At 22.9% G+C, this 10,346-nt stretch overlaps 1 protein-coding gene across 3 annotated transcripts in view; it reads left to right on the top strand.

Annotated features, from left to right (window-relative positions):
- The first annotated feature begins 369 nt into the window (after positions 1-369).
- The window catches only part of LOC129605252 (protein singed), an 85,650-nt gene continuing 75,673 nt past the window's right edge, over positions 370-10,346 (top strand). For 2 of the 3 annotated variants that reach the window (XM_055514890.1, XM_055514893.1), the window contains exons 1-2: positions 370-527; positions 2,715-2,878. The gene's annotated coding sequence lies outside the window, so the exon portion shown is untranslated. Of the gene's footprint in view, positions 528-992; positions 1,011-2,714; positions 2,879-10,346 lie in introns of those variants that run through there. The other variant, XM_055514891.1, reaches the window with a different exon arrangement.

The following is a 10,346-nucleotide window of genomic DNA, read 5'->3' as shown; positions in this document are numbered from 1 at the left end:
CTGTAAATTGGAGTGAATGTTTCGTAAAAGAAAATACCAATGTAAAGCAAATACAACAACAAGAGCAAAAAAATAAGAAAAGAAAAGAAAAATAATAAAATAAAGAGACACCAACATATCATCAACGCAGCAACAACAACAGCAACTACAACAACAATTCAAATTCTCTTTTCGTTCAATAAAATTTTTCTTTTCTTCTTCCCCAATTTTTTTTAACTTTTATTTTATTATTTTTAAAACCTGGTTACATTTTACTGTACGCTTGTATGATGTGTATGTTCCTTTCCTACATACATATATTTTGTACTGCTACAAATCAACTAAGGAGAGAAAAAATTGGTTTCGTTCATTAGTTGTTCGATTGGTGAAGTGAGTAGACGCGTTTCGCTCCGTTTAAAAAATTTTTTCATTTTTTTACTTATTTAAAAAGCAAAGCAAGCAAGCAAGAAAAAAAAGTTTTTAATTAAATTTCAATATTTAAATAAAAAAATTAATAATAGCTATTTATTTAAAAAAAAATTTATAGAGTGAGTGTTAATTTTAAAAAAAAAAATAATATTTTAAAAGAAGAGAAGAATTAATTTTATAATTTGATTAAACTCAAAAAAATATTTGGAATTTTTACTGTTTTTTTAAAAGAAGATTTTAGAATTTGAGAAAAAAAAGTGAATTTGAAAATTTTGCCCAGTCTAGACTACCAAAATTTTGTTTTAATTTTTTTTCTTTCTATTTTTTTTTTTATGATTATTTTGAATTTTGTTCCTTTTTTGAAAAATTTTTCTATACAAACATACTGCCTGCATATATGTACATACATTTGTATATAGATATGTATATTATGTACTTATACATTAGTTGGTGATACACAAATATTATATACAATTGTACATAACCTTTTTATATATTGAACCGGCTTTTTTTCCCAAGTCGCTGAAAAAACAAAACTATTTTATGAGTGCACAAACTTATATACATATGTATTTATATTTATGTAGGTACATAGGTACATAGTATGTATATTGACTTAAGTAGCTTATTTTTATAATTTTTTTTTTTTGCTGCAAAAATGTAAAATAAAGTAACTATTAAAATTTTAAGCACAATTTTATTAAGTTTTAGAGGATTTTTTTTTGCTATTTTTATTATTTGTGAAAATTTAGAAAATAATATTAAATTAGACTATTTAGGTAGGTATGTTGGTAGGCTGGTATGTGCTTAGATTATTACAATATGGAAGTTGTTTGCAATAATAATAAAATTTCTGCAATTAAGTAAGGCTGCAAATTAAACTAGAAAAAAATTGGACATTAAAATTTTACTTAAATAATGTTATTAAAAAACGAAAAATTTTGTGAGAATTGTCAGAAGTTTATTAAGATAAAATTAAGCTTCGAAATGATAATAAAATTGTTATTATTTTTTTTAATCTTATAAATTTCACCTGTTTTTTTTTTTACTACCTAATATAATACATACATAATTTTCAAAATTTCTCAAACATTAATATTAAATTTTGAAAAATAATTGGAAAGATATGTAAATAGGGGATACATAACTATCCACCTATATCTGCTCCATTAAAAAACTAACTATAAACTTTTAAAATTTGATAAAGTTGGTTCGAAAAATGTGCTTCTCCATTCAGATCTGAACATCTTCCTCAAATGTGTACTATATATGTATGTACGTATCTAACTACATATTTTGAGTTCAAATTCGCTCATGATATTCTTAAGACATTTGAAATTTAGTAATTATAGTTAAATATGCTGGCTTAAAATTTAATTCTGTAAATTTAATGCGAACAATTAGCTGTTCAAGAATTTTTATTACTTTTCTACGATAATTTTAAAGTGTAATAAAAAATGAAATTGTAGTACCACAAACTATGTGTTGTATTAAAAGTATCTAATTAGAATTTTCTGTTTTAATTAAAAAAATTCTTATAATCCTATTTAATTCCATTGATTTTACTTAGTAGATGTAAGTGTAGGAGTTTAGGTGTTTAAATAAAGAACTTTATAGCTAAGTGGGTACCTACCAATTCAAATATATTTTGAAAAGGTGTTTTCTAATTTCACATTATAATTTTACTTTTAATTATGTAAAATAAGGTTTGGCTTATCTAATAAGAATCATATTGCTTTCGAAAATTAGAAACTAATCTTATTAATTCACACCATGTGTTTAAGTATAGGTGAAATAATTAAGTAGGCATATAGGAAAATTGTAAAATGCTAAAAATATAAGAATTCTATAGGAGGGTACCTACCTACCTGCTTACCAACTTCACATTTTTAAAAGGAAGTATAAATACAGGAAATTATAATTAAAAGGATATAATTATAGGATTTATAATTAAAATTTCGCTTAGAACTAGTTTTCAAATTACTAAAATATAAATACTTCCTACCTTGTACCTTATGACCAAAAAGTTTATTAAGTCTAGACGAGAATTTGTAATTATTTTACATAAATTGGCTAATATTTACAATTTTTTGATTTTCTTAATTAAAAATTTATTATTAAATTTCTACTCTATCAAAATATAAAATAATTTTTTAATATTAATAAATAAAAAATTAATACAAATTTCGCAAGAGCAATTTTAAAAAAGAAATTCTTTTAAAAAATTAATAGTGAAATTAATAATTATTTTTAATAAAAAAAAATTAAAATAAATTTGTAAAACATTAAAAAAAATATAATTTTAGTTAATTGTGCGGTTTTAAATTGTTTTAATTTATAAAACAAAAAAAAAGGAGTTACCAGATATTCAAAATAATAAAACAAAATATTAAACTGTATTTTGAAATAAACATTCCGAGATTTTTGCGATAAAAATAAATAAATAGCGAAATATTTCCATTAAATAAAGGTAAGTTATTAAAAATTAAAAATAATTTTCAATTAAACTAAATATATAGGTACAAACGTTGAATATTTCAAACTTCTTAAGCTTGATTATATTCCCTTAAATTTATTTTTAATCCTGTTCCTGGCAGATTATAAATTTTGCACACATAGGTACGCAAAACATAAAAATTCAAATACATTCAAAAACAAAATGTTTGTATAAATAACAATTTTTTTTGTTTTTTTCTCCTGCGCACACTTGTTTTCTTGTACAAAATAAATAAGGATTGTATATAGAACACCAACAAAACTGAAATGACAGGAGAATTTTTGAATACAGCCACACCATACAAGAACAAATCAGTATATTAACATGCATACATACTTACATATGTACAGATAAGTGTTTAAATTGTATACACACAAAATAGTTCTATTCTTTAGCCGCATAAGGGCTGCAAATATCCTTTTTTTTTTATTTTATAATTTAATTCTTCCCTTCCATGCATTCTTGAAAATATTTTCTTATTCCTTATTTTAGTTCGAAAAATAAAATATAATATTTTTTTTTTGCTTTTTAGAAAAATTTACTTTAATTCTTTAATATCCTGCAGATATATGCTTGTACATATATAATTGTGTTCATAAGTATATTATGTTATTATATAAATGTATATATACCTATGTATATATATATTATGTGTTTACGTATATAATATAAGCTATAAAGATATGGCAGCATACACGAGTAAAATTAAAATGTTGAAATGACATATATGTATATACATACGTATACATATATATGAACAACATTAACATAAAGATAATATTGAAATTTTGCAGTGTCGAAAGAGGCTTGCCAACCGTAATTAATTATTCAAAAAAAATGTTAAAATTTTTGTTGGTAATAAGAGTAAGCGAAATTATTTTGAATTCTAATAGGATTAATGAATTATTTTTATACTTAACATGTTTTTATTAAAAATGCTGAAATTTTACATAAATTGCAACATGTAAGCATAACTATGAAAACCTTGTACTTATATCAACGTTGCCATTAAATTTAAAATTTTTTAAAGTAAATTAAAAATTAAAATGCGATTGAATGCAATAATGAGGTCTTATTTTTCTTAAAATTTATTAATTTATTAATAAATGTAAGTGCAATGTTATTTGATATTTCAATGAAATTTGTCAAACGTAAAAATTTTATTACTTGTAAATACCTAGAACAATTATAAAAATTTTTGAATTTCATGTACTTACTTAATTTTTGAAATATTAAATTACAATAAAAGTTATCATGTACTTATAATAAATACTAATTTGTTAAAGTAAATTCAAAAAACCAATGTTTTTACAACTAACCAAACTTGTAGCTTGTTGAATTTTTCTAGTTACAAGAGTATAAAATTACTTTCAAGTAGTTTAGTAATTTTTATATATATATATATATGCACATAGTCACATACATAAATATAAATTTTTCAATTGCTTGTCTGAGCATTTTACAAAAAATATGCATATATTGCTTGTATGAATTTTTTAAATAAAATTTTAAAGTGGTTTTGTGGTTACAAGCAAAATTAAATATTAAATTTTATTTTTTTTAAGGTTAATTTTATTTGACATATTATGTAGTACCTTAATACACGAATGAATTGAAATATTTAAATATTTTTATTTTTTTGATATTTAAAACAATTTTTGAATAAAATTTGAACATAATTTACAAAAAAAATATTTCAATTGCGTAACGTAGTTACTTTTACATATACGACAAAATCTAAGATTTAATCTCAGTGATGAGCGTCGTATATATTTAAAACTGATTTAACAATAAACTTTGTCTAACGGCAAATAACTAAGTTTTGAGCAACGATTAGCTGATTTTTATTTTGGTTATAATTTTCTTAGCAAAATTATTAAATTTTGAGGTAAACTCTGACCACCATCAGATAATTTCAGTTATCAGACTTTGTCGTAAATTTAATCTTAGATTTGGTCGTATATGCAAACAGTACCTTAGGTTTTACTTGCTGAATTATAAATTGCGCCTTTACTTCAATTGAAAATAGTTTAGGTTGACGCGTCGATCCGAGCATACACTTAGACCACTTGGACCCGTTGTAATGTCGCTCCCTTTTAAATAGTTTAGTAATAACAGTTATTAATTTCCACAAAATTTTAATTTCTCTAAGGTATTCTGTATATTTCAATTATTAACACATTCAACTAAAAACTGAATAATAAATAGCTAATTTTGAATCTGCTTTTTTGATTTCGTCAAACGACCTTGAACTTTTTAGTAATTTTCTACACAATTTTGTTTTTTTTTCCGTTAATATTAACTGAAGATGTTTTTTTTTATAGAACAATACGTAAATAGGAATAATTTCTTATCTTTGTACAAATGTAACGAAATTATAAGTAACTTCTATCTCTTTTGTTTTCTCTAAAAAAAAAGAAAAATATTGTGATGATTTTTCTCTACAGTAAAAGAAAAGTTGGCGCACAATACTATTTTTAGTATTTTTCATATTTTAATTTTAAGATAATGGCCCCCATATCTTATCATAAAACAGAAAAAATTAAGTTATTTAGAGAACTTTAAATATAAAATAAGTGTAATAAATAAGTGCTTAACGCTCTGATGTCTCTTCTATTTGCAATTTGAATTCGTCATTAGAACAGAGATGCCTGTATTTGTGAAGTATTTATACCTGTATGTTGTACTTATGTATGGAAAATAGCAGTTATGTTATTTGCTATATTCCAAAAATTCAGATAAATTTTTTATATTAGTCACTGGGCACGTCAACTTAATGTTAGTAACAGTAATTGTATTTTAAACACTTGTTCTTTCAACGCAAATAAATTGTTAATACAGGAAAAGTCTCTCCTATCAGAAATTTTTAAATATCTTAAAATTTAACTGAAAAAAATTATGAATTGAATTTTAAACTTAATACCCTCACAAAATTGTGTAAACCCACACATTTCAATGACAAAATTTTTAAATTTTGTGACATAACTAAGGCCAACTTTTTTAAATAACATTTTTGCAGTTGAACGGCAACCTTTACAAAATTTTGTAAAAAGAATAATTTTAACATTAAGTAAATATTCCACTTTAGAATTTCCTTTTAGCCGCATAACAAAACGTGATAATATTAGGTGACTAAATGAATAAATACGTGAATCCCAAGAATAAAAATTCACAAAATAATTCCAAAAAACAAAAGATATTTATACCAAATATTTTGAATAGTTAAAGAAAATAAATTTTTTTTTATATTAGTCATGTTCCCAATTCTAGTTATTCTTCACTCCATATCATTTTAATGAACATTTCTAAATCCGAAATTTTAATCTACTTGTATAAAGCAAATATCAACTAACAAAGTTGTTAATTTAAAAAAAAAATGAACCTTTGCAGATACTTACGTAAATTAGAACGATAATATTAACAAAAGAAATTCCTCCAATTTCGTTTCTTTTTTTATTATCCACAAGAGTTTTAAAAAATGATATTTTATGAGAACCCTCACACTACATAAAGATTCGTCATCGATAAATTCTTAGAATATTAAAGCGTATATAAGGACATTTTACTTCTTGTGTGTGTTTTTTTTTTTTTTTTCGAAAATTACAAGGCCAACAAGAATGAAAAGAAAAAAATTAACTTGCATTTTATTTACCTTATTTAAATTATTTTGTATTTTTAAAGTTAGGGTAAATTTTTCTAACACTATCAACACATATGTTCAAATATAATATACTTGGGAACAATATTGTGAAGTAAACAGGCGGTGAAGTTATGTAAGGATTATAATATAAGATTCAGTTCGAAAACATATCGGATTTTGTATGCATCTATTAATATATGAATACAGAGGATTTGAAAAAGAAGCGAAGTACACAATAGCAACCATGGTTTGTAGCGCAGCACATTTTCCTTCAATGAGCTTGATTTAGAACGTTATATTAGTTATTAAGAGCTATAAGTCCAAATAATGAGAACAATGTTCTATTATTATGAATATTAATTCACAAAAATGTTATACCAGAAAAAAATTTGTATTACTTACTAATTAATAATAAAATTAAGACATAACCGCATTCTTTTGGATAAGATGACGATTACATTTACTTTTTTGCCTTCATAGAAGGCAAAGTAAGTGAAATAAATCACGAGTGGGATAAGACACAAGAAAATTTTGTTCCAATGAAGTCAAATAACCGATATGAAATCCTGAAGTTCGAACATAAGAAGTGATAAGTAAAAATATCGTAAAATAATACTCTCACTAAAATTTTCTCACTAAAGCCAATGATATCCTGACAGACAGACAGACCGTACTTAATAGATACATTTTATTTCCAAAGCTAAAAATATAAAAAAAAAATCAAAAATTTTATGAACTCATGCTGTTAAAAACCAATAGCGACCGTATGTTATCCATGTGATTTACTTGTAACTGTCTCGTGCCACATTTATTAAAATTTTTCATTTTCTTCCTCTTGGAAGGAGGAAAATTTTTATTTGATTCCGTATTTTATTCGGTATTTATTTTATTTAATATTGAACACCCCAAATTGTTAGAATATTGCTAAGAAAGGTTAATAGGGGTATAGAATGCAGAATAATTTCCAAAATGACTCGTTAATTTCATTTTTGGGTTTTACTTCTACAATTTAAGCAAAATACAATCAAAATTTTCTAACACTTATGAAAAATGAGCTAAAGAATAAATAAGAATTATAAAACAAAAAAAAAACATTAAAAATTTAATAATTTCCGGATTAAAAATTTAAGGATATTATTTTTTTTTTATTTTTGTACAGGAAACATTTATTTTTTTTTCTATCCTTACCTATCGGCACAGTTTTACCACAATAAAAAGTTTCGGATATTCGAAAATCATTGAAACGATCAAAAATATATTGTATGAGGAATAACAATTTGTCAAAAATAACAATGATTACTTATTAATATGAAAACATGATTTCTCGAGGATATTCTCCTATATTTTCGATTTAATTAATTTCCTGTTGTACTAATTGTTATATACGAAACAATTTGTTCATATCCACTAAACATTATAAGTATGTGTATATGTAAGCAAGAATAGTTAGATGAGTTTATATATGTGATTTTATTATGAAATGTTTCCAATTTATCTAATTGGAATTTTGTATAATTCTTTAATATAAAAAAAAATCTCAAAGGATAATAAGAAAAATTAATATACGTATAAGTAGTATATAATATATTTTGTATATGAATGTAACTAAAAGAGGAAACTATACATATAGAATAAATCACAAAATTAAAAATACATTTGCATTCAAATCACATATTAAATAGTGAACTATCCTTTTGAATTTCAAAATAAAACTTCCTTTCGGAAAGAAATGATTTTTAGTCTTCATAAATTTTGATTTTCTTTTATATTTTTATATTATTCTATTTAATATCCATACAAACACAAATACGAGTATCTTTCATTAAATAATGGATGATGAACGCTCAGGAAGGTTTTTTTTTTTTTCAAAAATTTTGCTTTTAATGCTTTTAAGGGAGCTAGCGGTAAATATTGTACATAATTTATTGAGACTGTAAAAACAATTGTTTAATTCTTACTCGGTTGCTTATTAAATCAATATTGTTACCCATTCAATATAATTTACAAATTAATCTTTCAAATTTCAAAAGAAATACTCGAAATCATTCGAAATATAAAATATTTTAATTTTGCGACATCAGTAGAATTTGTAAAGAACATAGACCATCTGTCAATTCTCTCTGTCTTGCATATTACAGATTTAAATTTCAGCGTTAAAAAACTGTCATTCTTATATTTATTCTCCATTTTATTCAAATTTCCATTCTAATTGTTAATAGTATCTAACCCTGTAAATAATTTTCTATATACATATATTGTACTCTATACTTACATAAATGTGTCCTATTTTATTTGTATAGGAAATTTTAAAACATTGTTAAAATTCCTGAATGCTCATTTCATCTTCCTATATTTTTTTTGTCTCTATATTCTCCTTCAAATTAATTTCAATCTCCACTCCTTTCCTCTTATCTATCTTTAATTTACATTGGTATTTTTTTTTCTCTTTTTTCGAATAGATAAAACCACTTCCTCTCTGGTAAAGCCTAGAACAAAAAAAAAAAAAACTATATAAATATATAAAAACAAAAAATATAATAGAAGTGGAGTTAGAGGATTTTGCATTTGAATTCAAGTATTTACTTGTATTTTACATTAAAAGTATGTAAATTTAAATACATACAAAGAATAACTGTAAAAAAAGCATATATCTACTTAAATACATACTCATATTTTGATCATAAAATGAATTTTTATATGCGCTTATTATTTACAAAATATAAGAATGTATTGTGTACATACAAAATAAAATAATTATTGTCATATTATGCTTATAAAATATAAAAAAAAAAGTAGACATTTGATATCTGTAATACTCGTACAGAATCAGGATGTTGTATAACAAATAATTTGTATCTATATATAGATAAACATCATAGTAAACAGTGCGTACTTAAATTAAATGAAAAGCATCCTTTTCTATAGTATTATTTCACATAAGATGAGATTTGGACGTGCAGATAGATACATAGATATTTTTAGCATTGAATAGAATGAAAAAATAATGTAAAATAATAAGAGAATTAAAATAAAAGGATACTCTTTACAAGTATAACATTTTTGAAATTTTTTAAAATTAATTTTTTGTTTTCACATAATTTTTTTTTATATTTTTTTTTTGTTTTTCCTTCTGTTGACTTTTTTGACTTGTTTCTTTTATTTAAATATTATATAGAGACAGGGAGGAATACCCTCTAATGTATACATTCAGTGTTTTACTTGTTCTAAAATAAATACTTGCATATCCTTATAGATAATTGAAAAATAAAGGATTTGATTTTTATTTATGGTTAAAAATTCCATTAAAATTCAAGTAAAATTGTTTTTTTGTTTAAATAAAATGTAAGAAAGACTTGAAAATTAAATTGTACTTTAAAGGCAATAAAAGAAAAAATTATAATTAAAATCTTTTAATCATTTAAATTTAAAGAAAACAATAGAACAAATTTGAGGTCTACATTAAGGTCTTAAAGCACAGATATTAGTACTTATATTTTAGTAATAACTTTTCACAATACCGAATGGTAAGAAGTAAAAATAATTAAAATTTGGAAAGAAAATCAAATAAAATTTAAGTTTAAATAAAAAAAAATTTCAATTACTTGCATAAATATTGAGAAAAATTGGATTGAAATCTGGTCTGTTCATTAATTTAAACAATAATTTTATTTTTTAAGATTAAGAAATAAAAAATTCTCATAAAGCTTCAAACTACATACATATATGTATTTGTCACTTAAGTTAATTATCCAACTCATTTAGACTAAATAATCAGCTCAACAAATTGTTTTTAATAAAACT

The sequence above is a fragment of the Condylostylus longicornis genome, unplaced genomic scaffold (genome assembly GCF_029603195.1).
Source record: "Condylostylus longicornis isolate FDR11 unplaced genomic scaffold, ASM2960319v2 ptg000013l, whole genome shotgun sequence".
Lineage (NCBI taxonomy): Eukaryota > Metazoa > Arthropoda > Insecta > Diptera > Dolichopodidae > Condylostylus > Condylostylus longicornis.
The sequence above is the reverse complement of the archived record's forward strand: the minus strand, read 5'-3'. Positions and strand labels throughout refer to the sequence as shown.